Genomic DNA, 19,639 nt, shown 5'->3' with positions numbered 1-19,639 from the left:
CTCTTCTGTCAGAAAATACAGCATTTGATCAACTATTCTTTCATGATGTTAAGTCAAAGAAGGCTGAAAGGAAATTTTGCCAAGCAGTCAGTCAAGATGTGACACAAATACACCAATCAAAGTGGTAAAAGCAAATTTTAGGAACAGATCTGTGCTGCTGCTGACACTGTCCCATGTTGGTACATACTGAGTAAACTACTCTGTTTAGTTATTCATTCAAGAAATTATATATGGTGCCTGAAAAAAAGGGGGGCACCTATTGGTCTGGACAAATTGCTATCACAAAGCCAGAATAAAATTGGAACTTCTGAAGTTTATATAAAGGTTGGATTTCAAAAGAAATAATAGATTATTAAGATTTTGCCTATCCTATGAACTTAATAAACATATAGAACCACATAACCACAGAATGTTCAAGGTTGGAAGGGACCTCTAGAGATCACCTAGTCCAACCTTCCTGCTCAAGCGGGGACACCTAGAGCATGTAACACCAAATAATCTTAAATAAATCTGGTATATTGCTTCCAGCTAACCTGCAAATGCTCCTACAAACTACTTCTCATAGCTATTTCAGCAAATTTTTTTTATGTTAACACTTTGTCATATGTTTTCACAAGCACATACATGTGTTTCACCAAAATTTTGAGCATCATAATCTCAGTACTCTGTGTTAGCAGAAAGAAAAAAAATATATAGCTTCATTTTACATTTACTTACTCTGAGTATCCAAGGAGAGTTTTGTATGCAGTAATTAGAACTCCACTAAATGAACCTTCCATCTGACAATTTTAAACTGTAATTGCAAACCTATGGAAAAAAAGGAAAAAAAAATCCATGATTCCAACTCCTGTCTGTATTCAGATTTGCTGAATTCATTAAATTGTTGCTAGGTTAAGCACAATGTAATTATTTAATTTTATATAAAATTGAGATGAATATTTGAAAAATAAAAAGATATAGTTATGCTCAAAATTTAAAAGTGAGTAATGGGAGTATTGACAAAGGAAAAAAAATAAATATAGCAGAAAAACAGATTTTCAGTTTGGTGCCAATAAGGGACAGTTAATATCCATTTCATCTTTTCCTTCATCCATGGAGAACATAATATAATTTTCTTTTTCTCTAGATTGTCTAGCCCAAGAAGGAAAAACTATTTCTTGCTGTGCTTTTCTTTTCCGGATGTGCATGATGATTAATCACTGTATGTGTCTAGACCCCATGGTAATCTCTGTCCCTGTTTCTGTCTGTACATTCATCTTTGGCATCATGTGTTTAGTTTTAATACAGTCCGATTGATTTGTTTGCAGTTACAACACTGTTTTCATTCTCTTTCCCCTCTGAAACATCTTTATAGCACAAATACAAACTTGCCCATATTCTCAAGCTGTGTAAAATTGATTTGCGAGAATAGATTGCAAAACTTAAGTATATGGTAATACACAGCCCAGATCCACAATATCTGCATTAAAAGATGATGCGGTGGAGTTAAGGAGGCTGAGATTTTTTAAGACACTTCAAAAAATTCTATCACCTTTATTCATTTTCATCCTAACCTTCAAAAATGAATGGGAATCAAAATAGCCTTGCACTGTGTAAATAAAACCCTCTGGATTGGGTCCCACATCTCTATCAACTCTATTTCTTTCTATCACTGCCACCTCTGCATCTATCTGTCTGTCTGTCTGTTTTTTGGTTCCACAGAGGGAGAGGGGAGAAATACACCCCACAGCCTGACACTCCAATCATTTACACACAGGGAAAAACAAAACAAAAAAAAATCCATATAATGTCAAAATAATGATAATGAAAAGCTTCAGGGTTCTTCACTTGAAAATGGCATTGAATGACCTTTCAATCTATTTGGATGGGTTTTAATGCAACTGAAGAGCAGTGAAAATTACACCTTCCAATCTAAACCCTTTCTAATTTATGGTTGATTTTCATCTGTTCTTCATCACAATCACTTGTTCTTAGAAGCTTTGTCAGATTCCAGTCCACAGATAGTTCATGTAAGGTCAAAATACAGAAGCCCTGTTCTGTATTCGTATGAAAAAGTAGACAATCATATGTCACTTCAGTCTCACAGGTACTTGATAAGACTGATAAACCCCACAAAATTGCTATGAACTTGCCTACTATTCCTTAGGAATAATATATGAAATTATATGGCTGAATTCAAGTGCAAATCTCAGCCTCAGATTTGCCTCATGCCTTTCATTTTAGTGACAGAGGATTTAAGAGGCTGTTTCTCAGATGGCCACTTTCAAAAGGCTAGTTGTGATCCCCATTCTCTTCTAGTAATATTCAAACTAAAATCTCTCTCTAAGTAAGCACTTCTGTTGACCCTGGTCTGTTTACAATTCAGGACTCAATATTCAGGTTTCCTTTTGAAGCCAGCAGGAGTATTGCCATTGCTTTCAGTGGACTCACGGTTTTCTCAATAGGTCAATAAAAACAACAAAATGGAGCAGTATATGATCAGGACAGTGGCTAATTCTGGAAGCAGGGATTGGAACCGTTTTCATTCACTTTATTTCAATTCATTTCAGAAATAGTAGTGTTCTCTAAAATGTTGGCTAAAATCCATTCAGCATGTGTCCGTCTGGTTTTACTCATTCTTGTGCTGCTTTCTATGTGGTATCTTGTTTTTATTTATTTGTTTTAGCTAATAGAAGTCTTTTAATCATATATGTCTATCCTTTACAAATGTTATAGTACACTTTAAAATATTTTACTTTGTCATATTATACTGCAGAAAAAAATACAGAGAATATTTTTCATAACTAAAATCTATAAGCTTAACAATATTACACATACACATCTTTTATAATTCTTCTGTGTAAATGTAGAGGAGAGTGGTCCCAACTAGGCTTATGAATGTAGAAGGAATTGAATAATATTTGAATCTGCTATAGATGTAAAATCAGCAAGTAAAACCAAACGTCTGTGCAACAGACCTGGAATAGTAAATTGAATTTTTTAACCTTGATTGACAGTGCTAGTCGATCATTAATTCATACTAGAATCTGTTTTTACACATAATACTTCTTAAAACTGTTTAGATACTGTTGTTATTTTCTTAATAAGTTAATGTAAAAAAGAATAGAAAAAGATAAATGCAATCAGTAAATTAAAGTGTTGTATTTTTCGTCTCCTTATCCAATTTCCAGAATGACAAGTGTGTATCAACAGCATAAAAGTAATACCTCAAGTTCTGCAGAAGTAAAATAAAATAAATGAATGATCAATTACATGGTGCTATGGAAGAAAAGATATATCCCATTGTGTTGCAAAGCTTTAAAAATTCTATTTTGTGTTGCTTTGTTTGGTTTTCTAACATATACATGTGCCTTTAGAAGACCAAGTTCTGATAGCATAATGTCGGCACACATGATAACTGAAAAACATTCATTTTTAACAGAGAATGGAGGACTATGAGTGAGGACTTGGAAGCAAACAATTGAATGTTGTGTTTCACTTATTCCAGTGTAAAATGGTAAAGAACATGAAAGACATAATTAGTTAAAATTTAAAAGGTGATTTGAATAAGTAATACAGTAAAAAGTATTTTTCAGTACTTTGGAATATATATCATGTCTATAACCCAAAATAGATTTTCTTCAAAAAAAACACTGAGAGAGGTACCTGAACTACTGAATGTGGTGGTAGTTATATTTTTTAAAATGAGATTGTAATTGCCCATTGAGGTTTAGGAGTGTAGACAGATTAGTTTCAGCAGTGCAAGTTCTGAAGAAAGTCTGAAATGAACTTATTCTCATAGGAATAAAGCAAATTTTGAAGTGACTTGAGTTTTATAAATTATGAAAGCTAATGCTTCTGCTGATTGAATCAGTCTCTAACAAAGAAAAGAACATAGTGCAAGAAGTCAAAAATGTCCTTTCCATGTTTGAGAACAGCTTGAAATAGTTTAAGGAAAACTTTCTTGACCCAATTAAATGGAAAAAAATTTACTATGCTAGTTCCTTTATGAAATAATTGAAATCTTATTAAGATCAATGGAAGTGGGCTGTTTTTGTCTCAGCTGAGTTCTTTTTGTCTCATTGGGTCCATCATTCTTTCCTCCATCACAAGACCAAGCCTCTTTCTACACTCTTTAGTTTTACCAATGCATGTACTGAAAAAAAAAGGACTCAGAAATAGAGGAGAGCAATAAATAAGACAATAAAGAAATAAACGTGTTTCCTATACTTGAGATTGTCCATATTTTAATCATTTATTAAAATAAACTGTCATGTTTCATTTGCTGAATGACTGCCCTCAGCGCTATGTGCAAGACTGCTTATGTAGATCCATCTACCTATGTACATCCAACTATAAGATTACTTATGTAGATCCAATAATAATTACAGGACAATTTATAGTATGTAGATGATAAAGATCTGTTCCTCCTATAAACAAGAGAAAGGAAAGTATAAAGACTGACTGTGAGGAAAGTATAAGCCTATCACAGCACCATTTCACAACCAAAAATACTAGTTTTAGGGCAAGCTAGGAAAAGAACTACTGTTTTATTGAAGGAATCAGTTTAGTCGCCTGTTTTCCATATTGCTCCTGATTTCATTTCCATGGATATATCTATCCTTCCAAGTTCATCTATTAAAACTATGATGAAACTACAATTAAACACTGGTTAGCCAACAGGCATGAAGTCAGGCATGAAGTCAGGCATCTCCAAATACATGGAAGATGATTATGCCACCTATTCCTATGGCAATTAGTTATAAAAAATGCAAATAGGCAAACACAAAGAATTATTCCTACACGAAAAGAAGTTATTTTACAGGATATAGGAAACCATGCATTTCTTTTCAATATTGATACTTCTCAAATACTATTATTCCAAGTTCTACAATCAAAAAAGCAAGTTCTCTCACTGTCATTGTTTCCACTAAACCATTATAGTTTTTTTTACAAAGCCCTCATTTATTAGAAATAGTTATGCATTTATTCATAAAGGACAGTGAAGTATAAAAGTTGATTTTATTTTCCATATCATTTTAATTAGAGTCTTCATAGCATAGGGGCCTTTGACATAATATCCAGGACAAAAACAATATTTGAAATTAACACAGTGGCTATGTAAAAATGTACCCATTTGAAGTTTCTGAAGTGTTTTCATTTTTTATGAGGTTTCTAAATGCTTTTTGTCTCAGGTGATTTTTTTATCTACATACAAAAGTACTCAATGGATGAGAATGCACTTATGTGTAAAGAGCATAAAATTGCCTCTCTCTTCTGTGAAAGCTTATGTAAAACTAACAATAAACACATGGAGGAAAAGATTATAGTTATTCAAATGGCATTAGGCAAAAGAAAATGCTGTCCAAATTAAAAGCACCTTGATGTTTCTACCCATACTTGATCAGTATCTCATCATCTTTTTTTTTTTTTTTTTTTTTGATCTATTTTATCTGCACAAACCTCTTATGATTATGGTATTTTTGAGAAATGAATAATTTCAAAGGCATGCAATTGTATTCCCAAAGACTACATAGCTGAAATTCCAAATTTTCTAATTGAAGTAGAGGAAACATGGATCCTGACTTACAAGTTCAGAATAATTATATTTTGAATCAAAAAACTAGAACAGTTTACATCAATACAAGCTTTACCAGTGACTTGAGAGAGATATCTATAAAAGCTATGTATCTTAACCACTCTTAACAGCCCACGCTGTGATTGACTCTTGGAGATATCTTATATTCTACAAGTCAAACAGTTAAATCCTGATTTTTACTCTGTTTAAGTGTCCCTGAAAGGTAGAGAAAAAGAACTTAGATCCAATAATGGATGTGGATGCCAAATTTTGAAAATCAGACTTCTACATTCTACCTCCTAAGGCATTTATCCTTGCAGGTATGCTCATCTGTGTGTTCACGTGCACACCTATTTATATACATAGATACATGCATATATGTATATGCATATGAATAAATGTAAATATCTGAAGCATATATTTTTCACATTTTCAATTTTTCACAAATTACACATTTACTTGATGGGTTTTCTTGTGCACTTGTATACACTTCTTGTACACAAGAATATTCCTCCAAAGCATCTGAAAGATTCTAAGTCTTGGGAGAAGAGTCTGAATTTTTTTGTCTTTTGATTTTTTTTCATGTGTTCTCAATAATTTCTTGGACTAAAGAGAATTATCCAAATTATTACCCCAGGATTTCAGATAGGCAGAAGTCAAACTTCACAAGGACATTAAGATTTAGAATCTGATTTCATTCCAAATTGAAGACAACAGCAATATGTCAAAATTTTTGTAAACAAGGGTATGTCTTTGTACTTCTCTCCCCCCGACCAAATATCTATTTGGCAGTGTCTGAAACATTGCAGTTCTGATATTTTAGTGTGTTTTGCATTTTCTTCTAAAGAGAATACTTGGGCTTTAATATTCAAATGGAGACTTTCTTTCATTAAAGAAAAAAAATGTTTGGAATATCCTGAAATTACTGGCAACATTTTATAAAATAGTTTTACTAGGATGATTTTTTACTCAGACCACATTTGCAAAGTATTTTTATTTGAATTTTTATTTGCTTCCCAGTTTTATGGCATACAGCTGTATGAAACATTTCAAACACTTGCTCCCAATATACTTTCTCTGACCATAACAGTTAAAGAAATTCTCTTCATGTGGATTTTTGAATCATTCAACATTGTAAGAGTGCTGTTTTGCACTTTTTCCTTTCCCTGAGCTTCATCTACCTGTTCAAACATAAGTCATGTTTGAATACAGACCAGGAAGATGTATGCTTACTTTCTTGGTGTGGGCCAGTGGCCAGTAAGATTCCCAAAAAATTCTTGCTTGAGAAGAAAGAGAAAGGAAGGATATTCTTTATATATTTGCTTCTTGAAGGTACTTCTCAGAAGCCAAAATACCAATTGGTACCAAAAAGTATCAAAGTATCAATTACTGAAATATGAGGGTTGCCCACAGCATAAAGTTAACCATTAAGCAATCCTTATCATCTGTGCACAAAGCTTTTATTCTCTGAAAACATTCTCTCATTAAATGTTTATTCATGCCACAGATACATCTCTTAGGAACAGCAGCTGAAAACTTTATCAGGAAGTTTGATACAAAACCCTGCTGACTTTCAAAGCATTTCTTTTTAAAAGAAGAAAATGAAGTATGAAGTCTAAAGTCAAATAATATCAATGTGTTAGGCACACATTCTTAGCAATACCTTTTAGTGACACTGGGTTACTGCCAGTGGATTCTTCTCCAAAAGTGGTATACAGGCAGATTAAGAGTGGTGGCATAATGCTGAGATACTACAGCATTTTCTCATCAGATACCAGTTTGCACCTCTGTAACCTAAACTCTTGATACTTTACACCTTCAATGAAGAACTTCGAATTAAAATGTTATCTCACTGAAGCAATAAATCAATGGTCATCATTACTTAGAAAGTGTATATTTTTTTGTATTTGTATTTGCATTAGCTATAAAGAACATACTGATGTATGATAAAATTATCTTTTTTTCTGTAAAGCTGTAAACTCCTTTTCAAGAGTTTAACAGGTAGGAAGACATTGCAGTAGTTTAATTTTGTAGACCTCCATTTCAACACATTAAACTGTTTTGATTTAAAGACGAGGATAAGGTCTTTAGATTATGGCAATAGGCAAATAGTTACGGAAAACCTTTTCTGTAAAATATGTAAAAGTCACTCTGAAAGATGGTATCCTGTGAATATGATTTTGTAATAGCTTTTCAGTTTGCTCAGAAAAAGTTATAATCAAAGTAGTAGTTAAAGTAGTAGAAAATGTAGCCCTGGACAATCTGATGTAACCTCCAGTGGTAAATTCACAAGGTGACAATGTCTCCAAGGGATTACATAAAATGGAAATATTTTAATGTATTTCTAGACTTTCTGAATTTCATATTAATGAATTTCAACCTTTTAAATGAACCAATCAACCAACAACCAATGTTTTCTAAATCAGCGATTCCAATGACTTTGGATATGTACATAATATTTCTATAAAAAGAAACATATTAGCCAATGAACATAAGTCTTGAGGGTTCATTTCCAGACTTTTTTTCCACATGTGAAACCCAAAAATTTAGATATACACATTAGACTTTAATTTATTTGACTTAGTTGATACATTTAATCTATAATCCTAAAGTATACACTCACATTACTGTTCCCCACCACCACAAGGAATAAAGAAAAGATATGTGTTTAAACTTACAGGACAAATCTGTTAAGGTACCAAGACGAAGACCAACTAAACCCTTATTACAAGATAAAGTTTTATACATGGATGGTTCCAAAAGAGAAGCCTATATTTCAGGAATTATCAGCATTTCTATGTTAAATACTTTATCCTATGCATTTTATTTGTGGAGATGGTGGTGTCACATTAATGCATAAGGCTATATTTAAAAAAAAAATGCTTCGTGTGCTATTCTTCTCATTACAGTATGAATATCCATGGAAATACCACATGTCATCACATATTTCGGTTCTTTTGCTTCTTCCTTCAGGCAATATTTTGCATTATCATCCAGATGATTGTTTGGAAAGTTGTAATATGGATTTCATCTCAGTCTGATTGACTAAACCCTAGCTCATATGGCACTATTTCCTAGAGCCAGGATTTAATCAGAGTAACTTGATAAATGTCTACTTCAGAATTTTTCCCCATGAGAAATGCTTTGCACTGATAACAAGACTATTTCATATGTATTTGCACAATCCAATGAATTGTATTGATTAGCAGCACTTAGTATCTATTCAAGTAACTATTTCAGTGGATTGTGTAATTTTCTAATTTTAAATCTTCGGTATTTGAATACAAGTCAAGATTATTGGCAATGCATATTACATTTGGCCACAGCTTATCATGCTGAACTACTTAAAGAGGTGCTTCCTCTTGGGATTGAGATTGGCATCACCAGCTCACTAATAAATATTCAACCATGGCAACAAAGCATTTTCTCACACCTGCAGGGTCCCTGTTGTACTGAATGTTTCATATAAATATGGCTGAATGCACTAAAACTTGGTCATGCTGGGTGTTACCAAGGAAGTCTATTTACATCTGAACTAAAACTTTTTCTTCAGGGTGCTTTTCTAGCTGTTTTGGTTCCATTCAAATTCCATCCATTAGCAAATGTAATGTATGACTGCCACTTTCAATAACTTCATCACATAATGCAAAAATAAATTAAGTTAAATATAATACAAATGTCTCTCTCTAAAACCAGGACTCTGTCATCATTGTCCACTTAAATAATGGCTTAAGAAGTAAGCCATGGACATTCATATCTCATCAAAAACAGAAAGCTGACTCCTGTGAGCTAAATGTAACACTCAGTGCCACTGGCATGAAACCAAACACTTTTTAAAGCAATTATACTAACAGCAAACAAAACTTTTAAAGGTAGAATTACAAAACTTCAAAAACACCTGTTCTCCCACTGGTCAAAATGGTCAAAGGTTAAAAAGTTTACGTAATTAGGGAAGCTACGTTGAGTTCCTGTAAAGCTTGGCATGTTTTTAAATTCTATTTGTCCCCCTCCCCCAAACATATGTATCTTTAAAGATCTGGTTGTTTCGGAACACTTTCAATATCTTCTCTAATGCAGTTCTACTTTGCTCAAGCAAAGAAATATTTGCTTGAACAGGCAGCGGGAGGTAGCTCTCCTAAGCAAGCATCCCACTCCCATTCATTCTGCTGCTTTTTCTTCGATCCAGATTACACCTTAATGTTCCTAACACAGCAGACAAGATTTGAACCTGGTAGGACCAGAGGGCATTTTCCTGGAGTGCTCAAGAACGGCTGTGTGAGACAAAAGTAGATTTGCTGAACTGCTTGTAGCGTAATGGGAAACGCTTTTGGCGGTGACCGGCAAACACTGTCAGCAACATTGTGCTAAAGCTGATTTCGTAGCAAAGTCCAGCTCGACCAGCGGCAGCAGAGGAGATCGGGCCTGCTCGCTGGTAGGTAGTCATGGCAACGCAGAACTGACTCACACAGAGGACTAAAAAGAGCAATAGCGACAAAGCCGGTGTCAGGGTCCTTGCCCACTCCAAGGGAACTTCGGGTTTCCCACTTTGGGTGGGAGTGGTGCACTGTGCTGCCGCAGTACGCAACTGGATCTGCAAACTGGGATTTTCCATGAATAGGGGCTGCAATAAAAGCAGCTAGCTGTACATGGATAGTGCGAATGGTAAATAATTCTGTGTGCATACAGCAGCTGGACAGTTAAGGGAATTTCTTTTCTCTGAAAAAATCTTTTGCAGGTAGAAAATGTGTGATTGCTTCTTTTTACTCAGTAGAAAGTTTGTTTTATTCTTTTTTTTTTTTATTTAGAAACCAAGACAGGATATTAATTTAATTTCTAAGATAATAACTCCTTCTTATTAATAATCAAATCAAATTCTGCAACCAAATGGAAGCTGGTTAGAAAATCACTGACATACAAATCACATTAATTACACTGTTCCTGGTGTTTGACTATTCTTACCAAAGCATGCTTCACAGAATGCCCAGAGTGAGTTCACTTTTCTATACACACCAGTAAAAGCTAAAGACTTCAGTGCTGTGATATGAGCAATCCTTTGCAGTAGGATTGAGGGTCCTACTCAATGTGCCTGAGATATTTACACATGCCAAGGAAGGGAATGGTGGAAATTGCACACTGATCAGACAGGCATGTAAACTCAGTCCTACAACTGTGAGTAGCGACTAGGAAAGGATGAAGACAAACCTTCATCTTAAATCCTTCCTCTCACAAAATTTCCAAAAAGCCTTCCTCTCACAAAAGTTTCCAAAAACTCCAAGGAAACAGCTTGAAAAAACTATTTTCTCTATTAATCTAAAGCTTCTCACAGAGTCAGGAATCCTTGCTTTCAAAAAAAAAAAAAAAAAAGAAAAAAGAAAAAAAAAGAAATCAGAGCTTATTCTTTTATTTGAAAATATAGTAGGTCATAGTGGCATCTTGTCCCGTAGACAACATTATATCATTTACTCAAGAAGAGGAGCCTCGTGTTCAGGTGCCTCCCTGGACCTACACAAACTTCAAACCTCCACCTCCTAGGGGACTACATTACAGAAGCCATTACAGGTTATTCCAGACACAGAAATATAAGATGTTCGTAAGTTCTTTTGCTGAAACTTTATTACCTGGCAGCAATGAATTCAGTGTTCACTTGGGACACTCATGAACAGGAAGAAAGAGAAAATGAGACTGCCAGGTGGTTGTGCCACTTACTGGTTATGACACTTGGGTAGCATAGACAGGATCAAGCTTCTAGTCCCAGTCTCTATAACTATTTCTCTATAACTATTTTTCTCTTTTATATGAAACTATTCCTGCACACAGTGGCTGATGATGCCTTTTGAAAGAAGCCCAGACCTTTCAGAGTGTTAGGTGAGCTTTGTAGTTGCATGTCAGGTATGAAATTGCCAAAATTTCAACACTTAGGCAAGGACAATAGTTAAGCCTAGTTCCCAAATCCTAATGGAAGGCTGGCCTTCCAGGCCACTCAAACCAGCATCACTTCTCTTCTGCTTGAGGTTAAGCACAGGGTTTGGGTGTCTGCGGAATGGGAAGTTTCCTACTTGCTGCAGAGACATTTCAATCATGCTTGAATGAAAAAGGATAACATACACCATATGGAGCTTTACACCATATGGAGCTTTATTTGTTGAGGTTTTTGCTCGCTAAAATCCCATAATGAGGAACACCTCTCTCCTAGGGAGAAGAGAGCTAAAATCATACGATTTTTGTCTTGCAGGTGTTCCAGTTAAACTAAAAATAATATCTAAAGTAGACAAGCTACCACAAAATAGTCTTTATGTTCAGCTCATGCTCTACTGAGAAGTTTCCAGTAGACTAAAAGTTTTATGAAACAAACAAGAAAAGAAAACAGCTGGTTCCTTCTTCAGCGTAGGATATCATTCTTTTCTGCTACTGGGCTGCATCCCTGAAGCCCTTTGCTTTGCATTGTACACAGTTAAGCAGCAGTTAAATGTCTGTGCCTTGGCAATAGCTTTTGTTGCATGATTCAGATGATTATGTTGCCACTTTTGGATCTCATTAGCATTTGGGCAATCTTTACCATTTCTAGCTTGTTTCCATTTCTTCCATCACAATAAATTATTTAAAAATCCCTCTGTGTCTTCATTAAATGGCTTCTATTTAAATTGGCCTCTATAGGTTAATGAGGGCTCTAAATATTCTTCAAATGGACCTAGAGTTCATAGGTTGTTGATTTATTATTTTCCTGTGACAGAACACTGCACTAAAAGCTACTTCCTTTCATTTATCTGATGTGCTATGTTCACAGTCATTATGCAAAATACAGCAAGATGTACTTTCTGAAATTAGAGATATTTCTTCATTTTCAACTACGCATGAATGTGCACATGTATTAAGAACACTATGAAGGTCTTTGAATCTTCATATATATAGTGATGAAACAGGTTGCAATCCCATAAGCTATTATTTCCATTGGAGATAATGGCTTTGGGCCATGAAAACTCTTGGGAGAGAACTGGCTATGGCAGTGAAATTTAAATTGTGCCATTACAGCATATGTTGCACCTAGATGTCTGTACATCTCTAATATTGTAGGAAAAATTATTATAAAGTGTAAACATAAAACAGTAAATATAGTAGATGTCTGCCAAAGCAGTCTGTATTCAGGGCTTAATATAGAATCAATCAATAATATATTCTTAAATAATCAGATATTGGACTTTTTCTGCAGATAAAATGTGTACACTTCGGTATTTCCTCCCCAAAATATTTAAGTGCTGAGATTGAAAGGCAAGTTTTTCAAACCTTAAAAAGTTTAATTTTTCTATGCCATCATTTTCATGGAATTTTTACACATCTATCAAACTACTCTTCATTTTAGAGTTATTTTTCATCTGTTTTTACTGTGGCTGTCTAATTTTCTCTTGCACAATCTAAACATGAAATAAGCATATATAAGTATAGCCTTTAGCCCCTGTATCCCTGACTGAAATTCTGTTAGAAACTTTCCCATGTAAAGATTTAATATTGTTTTTAAAAGCTTCAAGATATTATTTCCAATCATTGTTAAGACTTTTCATGCTCCATCTCAGTGAAGTGTTTTGTTGTTGATGTTGTTTGTTTGTTTCTTTTGAGTGGTTTTTTTTTGAATGACTAACCTTTAGCTCTCCTATAACATCTGTATATACCCGTTCAGTAATCAAAGACTATAGTGTTCTCACCAAATAAACCAAGTTAGGAAGACAGGTGACTTAAAATGGAACTATTTTATGTTCTTCTCTTTCAAGACAATCAGCAACTCCTTGGATGTTTAAGTATATCCAAATAATTCTGAAATCATAAAGCCAGTGCTGTGGATTAAGAACTGGCAAGCAGGTTTTTTTTGTTGTTTTTGTTTTTGCTTTGTTTTTTAGTGATTACTTTAAGAATATCTGTAGCATTTTTTTCTTGAATACCTCTGATTACTTTCTCTGAATTTTTTTGTCACAAGAGATTCAGACAAATAAATTTTGTTCTACTGCTTAAGGAGAGGGAGCTCATAAATGTATTTCTTCTATGTTTTTGCATACATGTTTTAGAAGTCTAAAAGAAGTTTCTCTCTGATTTTTCTCTGATTTGAAATTTTCATACTCCATGAAGAGAAGCTAAGTTTTTGTCTAGACCTCTTCAGACTAACAACAGCATATGATGCTTGAGATTTGCAAACTATGAGCTCTGCTAGGGCAAGAGGAGTAGCCCATATGCAAAGAATTTTCTATATCTTCTTTGCATCATGATTTTCTTCTCAATTATTGTTCATGTCTGATTCAATCAACAAGTTCTCTCTGTGTTTACTGCTAAACAAAGCTAAACAAAGGTTGGAGAATGAAATTCGTAAATGTGAAAAACTGTTTCATCTGTAGTATGAGCTCCTGAGCTGAAGAGAACTTAGAAGAGGATAATATCTGAAATCATTTTAATATCACACACTTATCTTCTGTTAGGCTAACAAAGAATGGTAGGGGATATAAATGCTATAGAAATAGTGTTTACTTTCCTTTTCAGCATTTAGACCATAAAGAATTTTTCCCAAAAAAAAAAAAAAAAAAAAAGAGGAACTTAATAAATAATAATCTAAATAAAAATCTTCTTCCTTTAAATATTGTACTGGGATTAATCTATTATCTATTATTTTTTCATGTCGTCATTCCTATACTATAACAGTTCATGTCCCTTGCATAACTTTTCATGAATAAGAACTTAAAAGTAGTTCTGCATTCAGCACTGGATTTGTTATAAATAGATATAGAAAAAAAAAAAGCATATTCTCAGTTACATTCTGCCAGTTTGCAGAGGGAGATGATGTTGTGTATTGTCAACTGATGCTTCTTGATGAATAGATGTAGATGAAATGTATCAGCATTCATAATCCTGGTCTCATTAGCAGATGAAAATTTCCAGAAGTCACTCCTTTTTAATGCTCCTGCACAACAGACTACCACACTGCAGAGTTGCCAAGTGATAGAGGCAACCCTTTAAAATGATTGTTATACAGAGTAAAAACAAACAAATATTGTGCTAGATAAATAAATGTTTGTTTTGCTTTTTTTCTGGAAAAACAAATATTCCTGAATGTTGATAAGACAAAGGTGAAGATACAAAAGATAATAAGAGGAAAAAAAAAAGTTAAATCATGCACTATTTTGGCTGATTCATAACTATGTGACACTTCAAAGGAAGTCAGAGCCACAATTTTGAATGTTGCCTAGAAAAATCATTTATTTTAATTTGAAAGTTACACTTTGACGGAGTTTTCTTGTGGAGAGGAAAAGGAGAAAGCTAAACTCACCATACTTTTGTTATTTCCACTATTTTTTCCTTAAAGGAGAAGATGAACCGGTATTTATACTATCATTTTCCAAGGAACTGTTTAATGACCTGTGTGCAACAGAACAAACTACCTTTGTTATGGTTATGGTTCAATGAGGTTCATAGCAAGCTGAATTTCAGGTGCAAATTTGCAGCCATTCATTAAGAGGTTGGCTGAAGCTTTTGGGCAAGAGGTTTAAAGAATTATTCTGAGAGAAGACTACTTTATTGGTGGACCATAAGGCTAACAGCAGTTCTGCTGCTTTTTTCAAGGGTGTTGGGAATTGTTTACAGTGGGTTAGCAGAGAGATAGTAGGAAAAGAGCAGTTTCTTTTCCATAATATATACTTAATGCATTCATCTTTTCCCATCCCTATAACCCATCACTCACTAAAAAATACGATAGGTCAGCACATTGGTATGCACTTCATGAGACATCTGTAGTAATATAGATAGATATGGATACAGATTATAAAGATATACACTACACCTCTCTCAGGACAAGACAGAAAATTAATTCAAAAAACCTCCATGGTATGTGGAAAGCTAGAGCTACCCATTAGAAAAGGATCTGCACTCATGAAATCCTCCTCCTCTACAGAGGTTCAGTCCCTGGATCAGGGTTGGTGGCAGATGTCTCCGCTCATTCAGCATTCAGAGCCTGTGTCCCATAGTGCCACTTGGGGCTTGTGGTCTGCCTCTGTTCTAAATGCCTAACACAGTCATTTACAAACCAAAGTATTGTTTAAGCTCCCTTTTCACTTAACGAGTAGTACTGTTACCTTTCTGTGGGGGGTGTTGATAGGATCTTCTGGTAGGCCCTTCTGCGAGCACTTCTTCATGCACACATACGAGCATCTCAGTATTTGAGTCTGAGGCCGTAATTTTTCAGTAGTCTACTTATTTTACTTTCTCAAAGCAAAAATTGGCAAATGTTTGCTTTGACGTATATAGAGTCACATAGTGTAACTGTAGATCCTTGGTGATAAAGAATAGTGGTAGTTTTAATCTCCATTTAGGAGGAACAGAAAATGGTAAGTATTTCACTTCAGAGTGAGCAGCAAAAACAAACACGGGTTACACAGAAAGGCTAATTAGAGAGCCAAACTGTCAAAAACAATTGCAACTTTGGTGTAAGTTGTGTGCTATAGGATCCTGATACTATAACTGGAATTTTTTATTTCATTGACAGGAGTTTAACATGAATAATACCTTCCTGTTTATCTGTTTGATAAATGTCTGTTTTCCTAATTGTTTTGATCACTTTCCAAATTTTTATTTCGCATCAGAGTTCCAAGAAAGAAGCCTAAAATGCACACAGTACCTCATCACACTGTTAGTTTTTGCCAGAAAAGGAGATACTATCCATGTAGCAGAGAACACTATTTGAATGTCGAAGAATGCTGAAATGGTCCACAGCCAAAGGCATACCAAACAGAATTACATTACATTACACAGTTTTCAAACAAACTCATAATTTCTGGAATTGGTGTAGATTCTTTAGCCAGGAAACATCATAACACATGTTTCAAGGAATTATTCAGACTCCTAAACAGTGACTAAATTGATGTTTGGTCAGCTATGAAAGGGACATGTCCTTCTGTGAAACAGATTTTATTCAACTGGGCAAATATGGACATAAATGAAGATTTTTTTTTCCTTGTGGCTCAATGATTCCGCCATGCCCATGCATTTGAGTCCATTTGTTCTTCTGTAATAGCTTGTAGTTTCCCTAATTGTTCTTCAACAGTGAAGAGATTTACAGGCAAGCTTTACAGGCAAGCTTTGTGAAGCTGTCAGAACAAAGACACTTATTTGCTTACAGCACTGATGTAACCCACAGCTTTTCTAACTCTGATGATATATAACTATGTCTCTTGTACAGTATGCTTTTGCCATCATTTCAATTCTCATTCTCCTCCTTCGCTTAGCCAATATTGTTCAGAACACCCTGGGAAGACTCATTAGTTCTTGCAGTACATATATAATTTGTTGACGCTTTCTTCAGTGTCACAAGGAACTATCTGCAAACAGACAGTGGAGCATTACTAGCCTCAAGCAGAATCTTATCTGATTGTTTCTGATCTTTGAATTTGTGTTTTGCTGAGAAGATTTTTTTTTCAGTTGGATTCATGCTGTATATCACACTGTTGCCTGCTCTTAGTTGTTTACAGCTGATGATATAGCTTCTGGAACTACAGATTTATTGTAACCCACTGATAATACTCCCTCTTCCACTACTCATCTACCTGCATACCTGCCGCCCCATATCATCCTTGTAATATCACTTTCACTTTGTCTTTTCTCAGAAATATATATGCCATCTAAAAAATGGTGTTTTGCCACATTTTTCAGTTTCTCTATTCTTCCTTTCTATTGCAGTTCTCAGATCTCCCCATGAAGTCCTAATTTTGGAATGCAGTGTTCATAAAGGTGCCTTAATTATTTTCATGCCTCTTTCTCTCCTCAGAATTTTTTAATGCAGGGTTGAACATGCTTTTTTATGTATCAATAATAGTGATAAAGCCAGATATTTGTTATAACTTTTGCCAGTGTAAGATCTGTGTAAAACTAAAGCTGCACTAGTAGATTAGGTAGGTAGTTTTTCCTATGCCAACAACACACTGCTTCTTGTTAATATTTCTTTTAACATTTTGTAATTGCAAGGATCAGCAAGACTGCAGGCTCCAGTAGTAAAAACTTTATCTCTTTGCCCATTTTTTCTGGCACTTCTTATCACATTCAGCCCTTTTTTCTTACAATAATCAGCCTGCATATGGAATAGGCATCCCCACATGATTTCACTTTATGGCAATCTTTAAGTCCTTAGTAACAATAAGTGTGCAAAACTATCAGCAGAAGAAGAGGAGAATCTACCAAGGTTATTTATTTCATATTATGATTCCTTTTTCTTTTAAACCAGAATTCGTTCAGCATTGCTCACATCTGAAGTCTGTGTAAGGCCAGTGCACAAATTACCACAATTAAACTACCTTCGTAGCAACATTTGTACCATGCTCTGAGCTAGAACTCCTCTCTTTCCTGTAGTCATTTTCACACAGTACTTTAACATTTCTTTTCCTGGCAAGTTTATTTCCTAAGATTCTCTTTTCCTTCCCCAGTTCCTTCTTTAGAACTAAGGACTAATTTGTCTTGGCCATCACAAAGATACAAAAAGCTTAATATTTCTTATTTTTTCCCTGTTTGTTTTCCCACACCTTGATCTTCTCCTGTTAAGATAGATGAGCAGTAGGTCTGCAACCTCTGCAAAACACCTTGATTCTGCATGCAAATCATACAGGAGGAAAATCCTCAGAGATTTTCTCCCCTCTGAAAGCCAATGTTGCAGAATTACTCCTCCACCCCAAAGAGATATGCAAACTGTGCATAACAAGCTACATTTAAACTTGCAGTGGTATTCAGGTAATGTGCAAACTAGCAATTAACACCAGCCTAGAACCCATCAACTTTTCAAAACTCGTCTCATTTACTTATAAGTTATTGCAGTGCATTCCATATTATTATCTCTTACACAAGTCCATGCAAAAATGATTTTTGAAACCAAGCTAGATTTACTTGCCTATGATGCAGCACATCATTGTAAACAACTGGATTACACTTTTTTTTTTTCTTTTTTATATTGAATGTTATGCATTAATTCATCTTTGGAAATGTAAACCAGTATCTGAAGATTACTTAAATATTTTCCTACCCTAGTACTTTTATTCTATAATAATCAAGAACAAAAGAACATTAAAAGAGTGTCTGAATTGCAACTGTGATTGTATCATTCTCTGGAACAATGCCAAAACTTAATGTAAAGCTCGAATGTTCATATTTCTGTAAAACTTTCCACCAAATACAGCTAGTAGGATAGTACCTTGATGAATAAAATAAAATAAATAAATAGCACATTTGACAGTGGTCAACATACTTATTCTGTTTGATTTAAAATCTCAAAATCGGGATCAATAGTTTAAAATGTGAGTCATAGTTGTAAAACTATTGTATAAAAATAAATTCCATTCCCTTTTTTTGTCAGTTTAAGAAATAACAATGTTTAAATTTTGCTGATCTCAAAATCTTTTAAAACCAATATCACTGGTCTGAGGGCAGGTTTTAAAATATTGGCTTCAAAATCTCAGCTGGGTGGTCATTTAATGGTATCTGCAAGAAATTGGTTGTGCTTTTACTGGCTCTTCTTTTTTGTTCATGATAAAGATCAGCTAACTACCTAAAGATATTTCTGTGTTTGCAATTAGTGAGACATATCATTGTTAACAGAACAGGTATTCATCATCTCAATATAAAGAAATATGAGACTACTCTCTATTTTTAATTTGTTAGCAACAAGTTTGCCTACTGGTTAAGATAGCAGCTATCCATCCTATACATAAGGATGGCTGCTTTCTTCTGTTCAAACCTTGCTACTTCTATAATGGTCTTATAGTGATCAGAGAGGGAAGATTTATACAAATACTACCATTAGAAAGTGTTCTAGTAGACAGCAATCTTACAATAATTTATTAGTCAAGTATTCTGCAATAATTTTTGGAAGATTTGTTTAATAATACTTGGACCATTAAGCAAAAGAGGATGCATTGAAAAATATGTTATCACTTATCAGTAACTTTTAGTCCTCTTTCAACTAGTTTACAGAAAAAAAAAATATACCTTATCCTGCAATAGAAGATTAGGTAATTAAAAATATACTTTATTTTAAAGAAGTACAAGCCAAAGAGCTTTAATGAAGACTAA

This window comes from Nothoprocta perdicaria, unplaced genomic scaffold (assembly GCF_003342845.1).
Source record: "Nothoprocta perdicaria isolate Ctin4 unplaced genomic scaffold, notPer1 scaffold_276, whole genome shotgun sequence".
NCBI lineage: Eukaryota > Metazoa > Chordata > Aves > Tinamiformes > Tinamidae > Nothoprocta > Nothoprocta perdicaria.
This window is presented reverse-complemented; position numbering follows the sequence as displayed.